The 14,168-nt window shown below is 36.5% G+C and overlaps 1 pseudogene; it reads right to left on the bottom strand.

Moving 5' to 3' along the window:
• Window positions 1–568: 568 nt before the first annotated feature.
• LOC132503563 (olfactory receptor 5V1-like) lies at window positions 569–1,526 on the bottom strand (annotated as a pseudogene).
• Window positions 1,527–14,168: the final 12,642 nt, after the last annotated feature.

Genomic DNA, 14,168 nt, shown 5'->3' with positions numbered 1-14,168 from the left:
GGGGCTGAAATGTGTGCTCAGCTTAGGCTGGGGCACACACCAGAGCAGTAATGGGAAACCAGCTAGTCACTTATACAATTTTCAATCCTCTCTCTGCCCTGCTTCAGGATCAAGCAAGCATGTGCATGATCCTCACAAGCAGAGTCCGGCTTCCCTGGACTCCCAGCCTTCCTGTTAGTACCACTGGCCCTCCAAGCATTCAGGGGGACTCATCTTCCCTTTGTCAACCCCAGGGGTAAGGTGCCCAGTATGTGGCTCAAACTACTCCTCAGGGAAGATCTCCACCTGTGCATTCTCCCTTTCCCTCTGAGTCTCCTCTCAGGTCTCAACCTCATCACTTCCTTTCCCTTTCTACCCAATTCTGTGTGAATTTTCCTTACTGCCTTGGTTGTACAGTGGAAAAACAGTATTTGTGGAAAAAGAGGAGTTCTTGGGAAGATAAATTTTAGGGACTGGTGTATATATAGGAACTGAGGATCTGGATATAGGCTTTCTAAAACTATGTATGTTACAAATACTTTGGAAATTTTTTCAGGTGGCTGCATACCTCAGTTTGAAGACCAGTGAGCTAGACACTAATATTGCCAGGGAACACACACCCTCCAACCAGCTTCCGCAGGGCACATTTGACCTCCTTGTTTCTCAAACAAGGGATTTAACATGTAGATAATGGGGTTTAACATGGGAGTCATAACACAGAATAGCACAGAGACCAGGATATCCATATCCAGGGAGTAGCCTACTCTGGGTCTGTCCTAGTTGAAGTTGGCCATTCCATAAAAGACCACCACCATAGTGAGGTGGGATGCACAGGTAGAGAAGGCCTTGCTCCTGCCCTGAGCAGAGGGAATCCTAAGGATGGCAGAGATGATGAGTATGTAGGACACTGCAGTAAACAGGTAGGGGCTCAGGCCAATGGTTGCACTGGCCACATGGAGCACAGAGTCACCGAGAGAGGTGTCTGAGCAGAAGAGTTTCAGGAGGAATGGGATATCACAGAGAAAGTGGCTGATCTGGTTAGGCCTACACAGAGTGAGTGCAGCTGCCAGCACTGTGTATGTCACAGAATTCACCAGCCCACCTAGCCAGGACCCAGTTGCCAAACAAACACAGACCTTCACATTCATGAGGACTGGATATTGAAGAGGGTGGCAGATGGCTATGTAGCAGTCATGAGTCATAGTTGCCAATAAAACATGCTCAGTGCCAGCACATGTCACAAGGAAGAACATCTAGGAAAGGCAGCCCTCACAGGAGATGGTCTTCTTCTCCTGGAAGAAGTTCACCAACATTACTGGAATAGTGGTAGATGTGTAGCAGGTGTCCAAGAAACTCAGGTTGCTGAGGAAATAATACATTGGGGTTTGGAGGGCAGGACTGACTCTTGTGGCCATTATTATGAGTGTGTTCCTGAAAAGAGTTGTCAGGTAAATGACCAGGAAAAACAAGCCCTGTAGGTTGGAGTGTCTGGAAAATCCCAAGAAGATGAATTCAGCGACATCTGTTTGACTGTTCATTTCAAGTGGCATCACAGCTACAAAACAATGAGAAAAAAGAAGCCATAATGAGAATGTACAAAGAGCACCCCAAATGGACTTGTAAACTTATAGGCCCATGTAAAATAATGTTAGATATAGACAGTTTGGACTGTGGAGGGAGGTGTGCAGAAATGCCTTCAGAGAGACCAGAACTTCTCACTCAGCAGATCTAACCAGCTCAGGCCCAGGGACCACCCACAAATTTGCATGGCTACTGGTGTGTGAAAATAAAAGCAGACTTGGTTAAAACTAGCAACAAGCCACTAAACCCTTCATTAGTATGAACTCATTTCTCACTACCTTGGTAATATATACCTCCTATCATTGCCCTTTTTGGTAAGCATATTAATTTTTCTGAGAAATAAAATTTAATTGTAAAAATTCAGGAAAACTAGAAAAATATTAAGAATTTAATCACCTGCAGAATCAGAATCAGTGCTACTTTTCAGTGTACTCCATTGTAGGTTTTTTCCAGTTATGTAAATATTGAGCTCTGCTTATCGTTTTAAAATATTAGGAGTACAATTTCCCAAATTGGAAAGAAAGAGGTAATACTATCCATTCACAGAAGACATGATCTTATATAGAGAAAATACCAAAGAATCCACAAGAAAGCTACTAGAGCTCATAAACAAATTCAGCAGAGTTAAACACACAAAAATCATTTGTGTTTCTGTACACTAACAGTGAACAATCCAAAAAGGAAGTTAAAAAAATCAATTCCATTTACAATGACATCTAGAAGAATTAAGTATTTATAATGTCTTACTAAAGAGGTGAAAGACTTTTTACACTGAAAACCACAAAGCGTTGCTGAAAGAAATTAAAGGAGACATAAATAAATGGCAAGACATCCCATGTTCATGGTTAAGAAAACTTAACATTGTTAAAATGTCAGTATATCCAAAATGATCTACACATTTTGATCAATATCAACATTCTATAGATCTTTCCCAAAGAAATGGAAAAGCCAATCCTCAAATTCATTTGAAATTGTAAAGGACCCTGAATAGACAATACAATCTTGGCAAAGAACAATAAAGTTGGAGGACTCACACTTCCTGACTTTGAAACGTATTGCAAAGCAACAATATTGTACTAGCATCAGACAGACATATAGACCAATGGAATAGAATAAAGAGCCCAGAAATAAATTCTCACATACATGTTGATTTTCACCAAGGGTACCAAGACTATTCAATGGGAGGAAAAAAAGGTCTTTTCAACAAGTGGTTCTGGGAAAACTGGATATCCACATGCAAAAGAAAGAAGTGGTCCCTTACCTTATATAATACACAAAATTAACTCAAAATGTATTAAAGACCAAAACTTAAGAGCTAAAGCTATAATACTTTTATAAGAAAACATTGAGGGGAAACCTTGATTTCATTATATTTGGCAACAATTTCATAGATATGACACCAAAATTACAGGAAAACAAAAGAAAAATAAATTTTACTTCATGAAAATTAAAGTATCATCAAAGGGCACTAACAAGAAGTAAAAGATAACCTATAGAATATGAGAAAATATTTACAAGTCATATATCTGATAAGGAATTAATATCCAGCATATATAAAGAACTCCTACAACTCAACAACAAAAAATAAATTCAGCAAATTTGAAAAATACAAAATCAATATACAAAAATATGTTGCATTTCTATGCACTGAAAACAAACTCTCAGAAAGAGAAATAAAACAATTTTATTTACAATTGTACTAAAAAGAATTAAATACCTAGAAATAAATTTAAAGAGGTGAAAGACAGGTACACTGAAAACTATAAGATATTGATGAAAGAAATTGAAAAATACACAAACAAATGAAAAGATATTCTGTATTCATGAATTGGAAGAATTAATATTGTTAAAATTTGATATTGCCCAAAGCAATCTATAGTTTCAGTGCAATCTCTATCAAAATTCCTATTGGCATTTTTCACCGAGATAGTATAAATAATTTTAAAATTCGTATGAAACTACAAAAGACACCAAATAGTCAAAGAAATCTTGAGAAAGAAGAACAAAGCTGGAGGCATCATGCTCCCTGACTTTAAACCATATTACAAAGTTAATATAGTAATCAAAACAGTGTAGTATTGGCATTAAAACAGACACATAGGGGACTTCCCTGGTGGTCAAGTGGTTAAGAATCTGCCTCCCAATGCAGGGGACGTGGGTTTGATCCCTGGTTGGGGAAATAAGGTCCCACATGCTGCGGGGCAACTAAGTCCACGCACCGCAACTACTGAGGCTGTGTACTCTGGAGCCCACAAGACGCAACTAGAGAGAAGCCCGTGCACTGCAATGAAGAGTCTGTGCACCACAACAGAAGGTTTTTCATGTCGCAAAATAGATCCTGCATGCTGCAAATAAGACCCAATGCAGCCAAATAAATAATAAATAAATAAATATTTTTTAAAAAGAGAGAAACACGTAGATCAATGGAACAGAATAGAGAGCCCAGAAATAAACCCACACATATGTGGTCAATTAATTTATGAGAAAGGAGCCAAGCATATACACTGTGGAAAGCAAAATCTCTTCAATAAATGCTGTTGGGAAAATTGGACAGTCACAGAATGAAACTGGACTACTGTCTTATACCATACACAAAAATTAACTCAAAATGGATTAAAGACTTGAATATAAGACCTGAAACCATAAAACTCCTAGAAAAAAACAGGCAGTAAGCTCCTTGACATCAGTCTTGGTGATACCTTTTACTATCATAAATACTGGAATGAACATTTTTATACATAAGTATATGTGAGCCTTTCTGGTTACCTCTTCAGAATAAATTTGGTCTCCATGTTTTTAAATATACTGCAGATGGAAAAATTCTAAGTAATCAAACATACTTAAGTATGTTAACTTATTAAAGTAAACTTTATGACACCAAGATTTACTCTCAAACATTGTATGTTTTCTGAAAAAATAATTGATACAGTTATTAGCTTTCTTTTAAATTATCCATGCTGACAGGTTCACAATAACTGTGAATAGGGATTTCTGCACCTTTTTCAATCTTGGGGGTGAGATGATATAGTGGAAAGGGTGGGCTCTTGAATCAGATAGATGTAAAATCAAATCCTATTTCTACTGCTTGCTAGATGTGAATGGTGGATAAGTTAGCAGACTTCTCTGTTCCTCAGTTTGCTCATTGCATTCTGATATTAATACTGCCTATATCAGAGTTTTTGGGAGAAGTAACATGAGATAATATAAGTAATGTGCCTGCTATATAATAGGTGTTCAATCAACCGTGGCTATCAATGCTATTGTTTTAATCCATACAAAAATATTTTAAGGTAAAATATTTTCTTTGGCTCTACCTTCCAAGTTGAATAAATATTATTCTCACTACTGTCACCACAGAGACCCCAGTCCAAGCTATCATTTTCTCTTGCCTAGACTTCTACAACAGACTCCTATTTTCTTTCCACTCCCCTGTTCTTATTTAGTCAATCTCCAGACAGGAGCAACCAGAGTGAGTTTTTACAGCATAAACAAAATTACACCACTCTTAACTCAAAACCTTCTGATAGTTTCCCATCTCACTTAGAATAAAATTTAAAGATCTCACCTTAGCATACAAAGACCATGGGATCGGACCTCTGACTACATTTCTATTATTACTTTCCACCATTATTGCCCATTGTTCACTCAGCTTGAGCTACACAGGGTTGCTTTCCATTTAAGTTTACCAAACACATGCCCATTGTAAGGGCTTGTACTTGATATTTCTTCAGCTAGAAACTTTCCCCCAGATATTTGCATGGTCTGTTTCCTATTTTCATTGCAGTTTTTCCTGAACTCTTACTTCCTTAAGGAAACTTCCTCTGAAAATTCTATCTAAAATAGCAGCTCCATCATTTTATCCTCTTCTCTTGCTTTACTTCTTTTGTAGCATTATGCTACATCTGGCATGAAATTATTTATCTATTTGAATCTGTTTGTAGTATAGGTTCAGTGAGGCCAGGAGCTCAGTTTTGCTCCCTCTCTATCACTCATACCTAAGACAGTGCCTGGCATACAGTGTGTGTGCAGTAATTATGTGTTGAATGAATAAATGAATCTATATTTTTAGATAATTCTGGATTTTAATATATTTCCTTTGAGAAAATCTAGTCTAATTATTTTTCATTTTGCCTAATTATGTTTAATTATTCTTCCTTATATCTTTCTCCTGACCTGTGATATCAGCCTATCATGCTCATCAGCCCATTTTATTATCTAGAGTAGAAAACTTTACTCATTGGAAATTTTAACATCTTCTTCCATATCAACTTTTTACATAATAAATAATTCTCATTAAGAATAAAGATAAAACCTAGCTTATTTTTATTTCTCCCATATAAGTTATCAATTAAAGCAAAATATTACTCTGTTAGAACCCCAACAGATATATATATATATATATATATAGTTTCAGTTGCTTATGGTAAACTCTCCTTTCATGGCCAATATACTACATTGGTTAAGTTGTGAACTCTGGAGTTAGATTTCTTGGGATCAAAGCTCATCATTGTAATTCTTTAGTTATGAGAACCTGGGTAAGTTACTTCTTCTCTCTTTGCTTAATATTTCCATGTCTAAAGTGAAAATTGAAAGAAAAGAGACCATATTTAAGATGGAATCATAAAAAATTTACTCAGTCCAAAAGGACAAATAAATGGGCAAATATATTTTGTAAAGAATTTAAAAAGACTACTAACTGTTTAAAAAAATAATAACATGCATTGGAGAGCTTATAACATAGATAGAAATTAAATACATAACAATAACAACACAAAGGGTGAGAGGGTGAAAAAAATAGAAAAATGTTTTGTAGTATTGCCTTGTACCTTAAGTAGTAAAACATAAATTAAAGATAGATCATATTAAGTAAACAACGTATAGTACAATAGAGTGAGCACTAAAAAATAATGCAAAGAAGTATATCCAAAAACCAATAGAAGAGATAAAATGGAATAATAATAAAAATTAAAACCCAATCCAAAAGAAGGCACAAAAGATCAGATGGGACAAATGGAAAACAAATGATAAAATACTAGACTTAAGTCTATCACATCAGTAATACCAGAAAATGTAAGTAGAATAAACACTCCAATAAAAAGAGCTTCAGACTGGTTTTTAAAATGAACTAAGTATATCCCCTTTTTAAGAAACTCATTTGACATATTAGATTTTGAATATGTTCAAAATAAAAGGATAGGGACAAATATACTATGTAAAACCAAATGTAAAAAAAGTTGATGTGAAAAAAAAAGTTGATGTGTAGGCTTTAAGATGGAGAGATTACCAAAAGTAAAGAGGAATATTTTGTAATAATAAAAGGATCAGTTCATCAAAAAGACATAATAATCACAAATGTGTAAAAGCTTCTATTAAAATAACTGAAAAATAAAGAAAATATTGACAAAAAAAGAGTTGGACAAGTTCACAATAATAGTTGGAAACTTTAATACTCCTTTCTCATTGAAAATTATGAAATTAGTTAACAAAAAATTTAGTAAGGATATAGAATATTTAATTATTAAAATATATTTTGGATTTTTGTCACAAATATATTTTGTGACAACACAATTGCCTTGACATAATTAACACTACTTTATATCCAATAATTTCAGAATAAACATTCCAGTTGAATGCAAACGTAATATTCACTAAAGTAGACCATACAAAAGCAAGTTTTGTATGGAGTATATTTCCTGACCTGGGCTACAAAGCAAGTTTCATATGGAGTATATTTCCTGACCATGATGGAATTAAATTATAAATTAATAACAAAAAGATATCTGAAAAATCCCCCAATATTTAGAAATGTAGCAAACATTTCCATGAAACTTATGGGTCAGAGGAGTCATAAGGAAAATAGAAAATGTCTTAAATGTAATGATAATGAAAACACAGCTAATAAATATTTGTGGGGTGGGGACTTCCCTGGTGGTGCAGTGGTTAAGAATCTGCCTCCCAATGCAGGGGACATGGGTTCAAACCCTGGTCCAGGAAGATCCCACATGTCACGGAGTAACTAAACCGAAGTGCCACAACTTACTGAACCTGTGCTCTAGAGCCTATGAGCCACAACTACTGAGCACATGTGCTGCAACTACTGAAGCTTGTGCGCCTAGAGCCCATGCACTGCAACGAAGAGTAGCCCTCACTCACAGCAACCAGAGAATGCCCACATGCAACGAAGACCCAACCCAACCAAAAATTAAAAAAAAAAAAAGCGGGGGGTGTAGCTAAAACAAGGTTTAAAGAGAAACTTATAGCTTTTAATGCCTATATAAGAAAATAAATGTTTAAAATAAATAATCTAGGCTTTTAACCCTATTGGGTAGAAGTATTTCTAACTTATTGGTTAGAAACAGAAGATAAAATTAAACCCAAATAAAAAAAAATTTTAATGATACAGACCTGAAATTAATAAAATAAGAAAACAGACAAACAGGAAATCAATAAAGGCAAAATTTTGTTCTTTGAAAAGTTTAATAAAACTGATATACCCTTAGCAAGACTGATCAAAGAAATAAAAAACACAAATTACCAAAATCAGGAATGAAAAATGTGGACACCACTACAGATTCTACAAACATTAAAAAGATAATAAAATACAAGGAACAACTTTATTCTGTTAAATTTGACAACTTAGATAAAATGGACAAATTCCTTGAAAAACACAACTTCTGAAAATGTAAGAAGTAATTGACAGAAGGAGAAACAGAATATATGAATGGTGTGAATCTATTACAAGAATTTTTTTTTTTTTTTTTTTTTTTTCGGTACGCAGGCCTCTCACTGTTGTGGCCTCTCCTGTTGTGGAGCACAGGCTCTGGACACACAGGCTCAGCGGCCATGGCTCATGGGCTTAGCTGCTCCATGGCATGTGGGATCTTCCCGGACCGGGGCACAAACCCGTGTCCCCTGCATCGGCAGGCAGACTCTCAACCACTGCGCCACCAGGGAAGCCCTATTAAAAGAAATTTAACCTGCAATTAAAAACCTCGCCAAAAAGAAACTCCAGGCCCAGATTGTTTCATGGTGAATTCTATCAAACATTTTAAGAAGAAATAATATAGTATTACAAAAACTCTTCATAGAATAAAAACAGAGGGAATACTTCCCAGCTTGTTTTATGACAACAGCATAATCTTGATGCCAAAATGTGATAAGGTTTTTTATAAGAAAAGAAAATTACAACCTGATATCCCTCATGAACATAGACACAAAAATGCCTAAAAAATACTATCCAATCCAATCCAATGATACTTGAAAAGGATAATACACCATAGTTTATTATGGTTTATTACAGGAATGTAAGGTTGTTTTACCATTTAAAAATTAATCATTGCCATCCTTATATTAATAGAATAAAGGAGAAAAACTGTGAACAACTCAATAAATGCAGAAAAAGCAATACCCATTCATAATAAAAAATAAACATCCAACAAACTGGGAATAAATGGGAACTTCCTCAATCTGGTAAAATATATTTAGAAAAACCCTACAGTTTGTATTATACTTAATGGTGACACATTCTGTGTAACATATTAAAAAAACAGGGATGTCCACTCTCACAGTTTCTATTTAGAATTGTACTAGAAGTCCTAACTAATGCAACAAGACAAGAAGAGTAAAAGGCATAAATGTTTGAAGGACAGATGTCAACCTGCATTTATTCACAGATGTCATGACTGTGTATGTAGAAAATCAAGAGGAATTAATGAAGTAATATTTAAGAAAATCTCAGGAAGCAAAGTCAATATGCAAAGATTAATTGTATTTCTATAATCGACAAACTCTGGATATGTAATTTAAAACAATACTATTTGCAATAGCTTTATCAACAAGTGTGTAGAAATAAATTTAACAAACAAGTTGCAAGTTCTCTCCATTGTAAAGCACAAAATATTGCTTAGAGAAATTAGAGACAAAAATCATCCTACATGGGGCCTCCCTGGTGGCGCAGTGGTTGAGAGTCCGCCTGCCGATGCAGGGGATACGGGTTCGTGCCCCGATCTGGGAGGATCCCACATGCCGCGGAGCGGCTGGGCCCATGAGCCATGGCCGCTGGGCCTGCGCATCCGGAGCCTGTGCTCCGCAACGGGAGAGGCCACAACAGTGAGAGGCCCGCATACCGCAAAAAGAAAAAAAAAAAAAAATCATCCTACAGATTCAACACAGTCCAAATAAAAATTTCAGTAGTTCTTTTTGAGGAAATTACAAACTGATTCTAAAGTTTATCTGGAAATTTAAAGGACCTAGGATAGCCAAGATAATATTGAAGAATAAAAATAAAGTTGGAGAACGTATTTCATATTTCAAGAGTTAAATAACTTTAAATAATTAAGACAGTGTGGCACTATTGTAAGGAAAGACAAATAGATCAGTGGGACAAAACAGAGCTCATAGATGGACACATAACATATACTGGCAATTGATTTTCAATGAAGTTACCAAAGCCATTCAATATGTTAAAAGAATATATTTTTTATTAGTTTCTGCTTTATAACAAAGTGAATCAGTTATACATATACATCTGTTCCCATATCCCTTCCCTCTTGTGTCTCCCTCCCTCCCACCCTCACTATCCCACCCCTCTAGGTGGTCACAAAGCACCAAGCTGATCTTCCTGTGCTATGTGGCTGCTTCCCACTACCTATCTACCTTACATTTGGTAGTGTATATATGTCCATGCCTCTCTCTCGCTTTGTCACAGCTTACCCTTCCCCCTCCCCATATCCTCTTAAAGGAATATTTTTAAATAAAAGGAGCTGGAGCAACTGAATATATGTATGAAAAATAAAGAATCTTGACTCCCAACTTACCTGAAGAACAAAATTGCTAACCTACTTCATCAAAATTAAGAACTTTTACTCTTCAAAAAACACTATTAAAGGATAAAGAGCAGTGTAAAGACTGTGAAAATATTTATATTTATCTCACAAAAGAGTCATATCCAAAATATTTTAAATGTCTATAAATCAATAATAAAAACACAAAAGACAAAAGAACAGCACAATTGAAAACTGGGAGACATGAACAGACACTTCACAAAAGACTATATCTAAATGGCCAATAACTTAAGAAAAGATACATCAACATGCAAATTAAAACAATGTGAAATAGGAGGGGTTAGGACATCCTTGCCTGTTCCTCACCTTGGGGGGAAAGCATGCAACATTTTACCATTAAATATGATGTTAATATAGGGTTTTTAAAAATGTGCCCTTACCAGTTAAGGAAGTTCCATCTATTTTTCCCTTATTAAGACTCTTATTATGAATGGGCATTAAATTTTGTTGAATTTTTTTTCTAAATACAACTATTGAGACGTATTTTTTAATAATCCTACTTCTGGGATTCCAATTATGTTTATGTTTGGTGCTGTAAAATAGCTCTCAGATACTCTGGATTTTGGGAGGGGTTTGGTTTTTTTTTTTTTTTTTTTTGTTTTTTTTTTTTTTTTTTTTTGCTGTACGCGGGCCTCTCACTGTTGTGGCCTCCCCCATTGCGGAGCACAGGCTCCAGACGCACAGGCCCAGCGGCCATGGCTCACGGGCCCAGCCTCTCCGCGGCATGTGGGATCTTCCCAGACCGGGGCACGAACCCGTATCCCCTGCATCGGCAGGCGGACTCTCAACCACTGCGCCACCAGGGAAGCCCTGGTTTTTTACTTTTATTTCTCTTTGTGTTTTGGTTTGGGTAATTTCTTTAATATATTTTCAAGTTCATGGATTCTTTTCTTCAGCTGATGAGCCCATAAATGTAATTCTTTATCTCTGTCACTATGTTTATTTCTAGCATTTCTACTTGATCTTTTCTTATTGTTTCCAACTCTCTTCTGAAATTAGCTCTGATTTTGCATGTTGTTTACCTTTTTCATTGAATGCCTTAATCTATTAATCATTGTTATTTTAAATTCCGTGTCTGGTAGTTTTACCATCTTTGTCATAACTGAGTCTACTTCTGATGTTGGTTTTGTGTCTTCAGAATGTTGGGTTGCTTTTTTTTTTTTTTACCTTTTTGTATACCTTATAACTTTTGGTTGAAACTGAACAGTTAGGACAGTAGAGACTGAGGTAAATTTGGGGAGGATGAGGCTTGGAGATGAGCATGTCTTCCCTTCTGCTAGACCTTTAGTATGGGAGTTTGGGTTAATCTAGAGAGGAATTGGACTGAGTTTGGAGTTTATTGTTGCTATGGTTACCTTCAGTGCACTACAGGCTTCAAATTTCTCTATTGATTTCTTGTGCTTAGGGTTAGGCAAGTTTGCCAGAGTTTTATTTTTCTCAATTTTTACTCTCCCTGCCTGCTTTGTGTCTACCTTTCCTACTACTACCCCCAGAGATAATCTGTTTCTTGATGCCACTGTAACAATTGTATTCCACTGTTAATTTTACTCATTGCTTTTTAGTGGGCTGGTGGGGAACTGGGGGGTGGGGTGGGAGGTGGGGGAGTGGGTAGATATCCTCTGATGTTCTGGTAAGGCTTAGTCTTAGGTACTGCGAACCTGAGTCTTGGGGGTGTGGCCTTCATGAGTGATCCTGCCCCTCTGCCAGCTCTAGTGCTGGTCCTAGCACATAACCTCTCCCCGAGTGGTAGAATTTGTGTCCCTGTCCCTTCCCAGCTGCAGTGTTTTCCTACAAAGTCCTAAGGTGATACTTTTTGTTGCTTTTGCCCTGCAGATTACAGCTTTACTTCTGTAGGAAAAAATATGGTAAATGGACCTGGAAGAAGTTTTTGCAGTCGCTGCTGTTCCCTCTGCCTTCCTTCCCCAGACAGCCCCATATAGGGACGCTTTCTCAATACTTGTTGGTCTTTGCTATGAGCATCTGATGGAGTTCATGGAGGAAAGCAAGAGGGTGAATACCTTCTTGCCTGTGGTACCCAGGGATTTCACACATTCATTCTGGCCCACACTTAGTGTTTAGTAATTCATTAAATTAACAGAGAAGTTGAGTCTTATCAGCTTACATGGCATCCGATGGCTTCTGTCCCAGGTTAAAAAAAAAAAATGCTTGGTTCCTATTTCTCCCTGCAAGAGTCTATGCCTCCCCAGTTCTCTGTTTAGTTGTTTGCCCTGCAATTTCAATTCCCTAATGTGTTCAAGAAAAGTCATTAATTTGCGTTATGTCCAACTTTACTGTTGTTGTTGCAATGCTAGAAGCAACACTCTTTCCAGCTCTCTAAACCTCTGAGCTGAAGTTGGAAGTCTATACAACCACTTCTGAAAACTATTTGGGAAGTTTCTAATGAAGTCAAACATACAGTTACTCTGTGACCCAGAAACACCATTCCTAGGCACATACCTGAGGAAAGTAAGTGCATATGTAAACAAAATGACTTGTATAGTAATAATCAAAACCAATTTGTTCATAATAGTATAAACTAGGAATAAACACTATGCCTATCAACAGGAGAATGGATACAAAAGTGTGGTATAGTCATACAATGGAATACTACATGGTTATTTAGAATACCAATATATGTATAAACACTGATGAATCTAAGACAAATTTTTTAACAAATAAAGGAAGAAAGACTTAAAATAATTTGTACTGTGGTAGCCATTTAAAATAAGTTCAAAGTTACCTCTGGATAACACTGATGGGAAAGGAGTATGAAGGAATTTTCTGAGGTGATGGAAATATTCTACATCTTAATTTGAGTAGTGGTTCATGGGTGCATATATCTGTAAAAATTCATCAACCTATAAACTTAAGTTTTGTGCATTTTACTGTATGTGAAATATAACTCACTTTTTAAAAATAAAGTAAGAAAAAGATAAAAACAGGAAATATTTTTCATGCAATTTTCATTTCAGTATTGGTCAGAGCCAAGTGCAACCAATCACTAAGACCTCTTAAATATATTCTTCCATTTTCTCATCTTTCTACTTCCCCTCTACTACGGTTACAGTTCAGAAACTTATCACCTCTTATCTGGGCCATTGTAACTGCCTTTAGATTGTTTCCCTGCCTACAGTCTTGCCTCTTCAGGCATATACAAGCGTAATGATTAAGGATTCACAATGATTAATTTACTCTCCTCAATGATTAATTTGGAGTGAACCTGGTTGTTAGTCCCATGAGCCTTGGACTACAGATGAAAAGTAATGTTCACAATGTGTGTGTGTGTGTGTGTGTGTGTGTATGTGTATGTGTGTTTTACTGGGGGAGGTGCCATGTGTGAGAACACTGTCCCATAAGTAGGTTGGCAACCCAGGCAATATTGATGACAGAAATCTCAAGTAAAACAGACAACATGGGTCTGTCCAGCCAAGGGCAAACAAGCTCATGGGACTTCTGTTGTCCTCATGTTTACAGGAGAAAGGATCCAGAGGTCTCTTGGACACTAGTGAACTTCCCTGAGAACTGTGCTCCTGCCAGAGGAAGGAAGACTGCAGGATTCTGAGCTTTGCTGGCAGCCTCTTCACCTACAGCTGCATTCCCAATCCCTGGAGATTCCTGTTAGTTGCAGAGACCTGGTAAGTCAGCCCTGGCTGGTTGCTACCAAACTCCATCACTAATTCTAAGAAGCTCGTGATTTTCAGTTATAGCACAACCTTATTAGCTACCCCAGAGGAGGTGTTAGGGAAGCAGCTGCTTTGGGGAATA

The sequence above is a fragment of the Mesoplodon densirostris genome, chromosome 2 (assembly GCF_025265405.1).
Source record: "Mesoplodon densirostris isolate mMesDen1 chromosome 2, mMesDen1 primary haplotype, whole genome shotgun sequence".
NCBI classification, from domain to species: Eukaryota; Metazoa; Chordata; class Mammalia; order Artiodactyla; family Ziphiidae; genus Mesoplodon; species Mesoplodon densirostris.
This window is presented reverse-complemented; position numbering and strand designations above follow the sequence as displayed.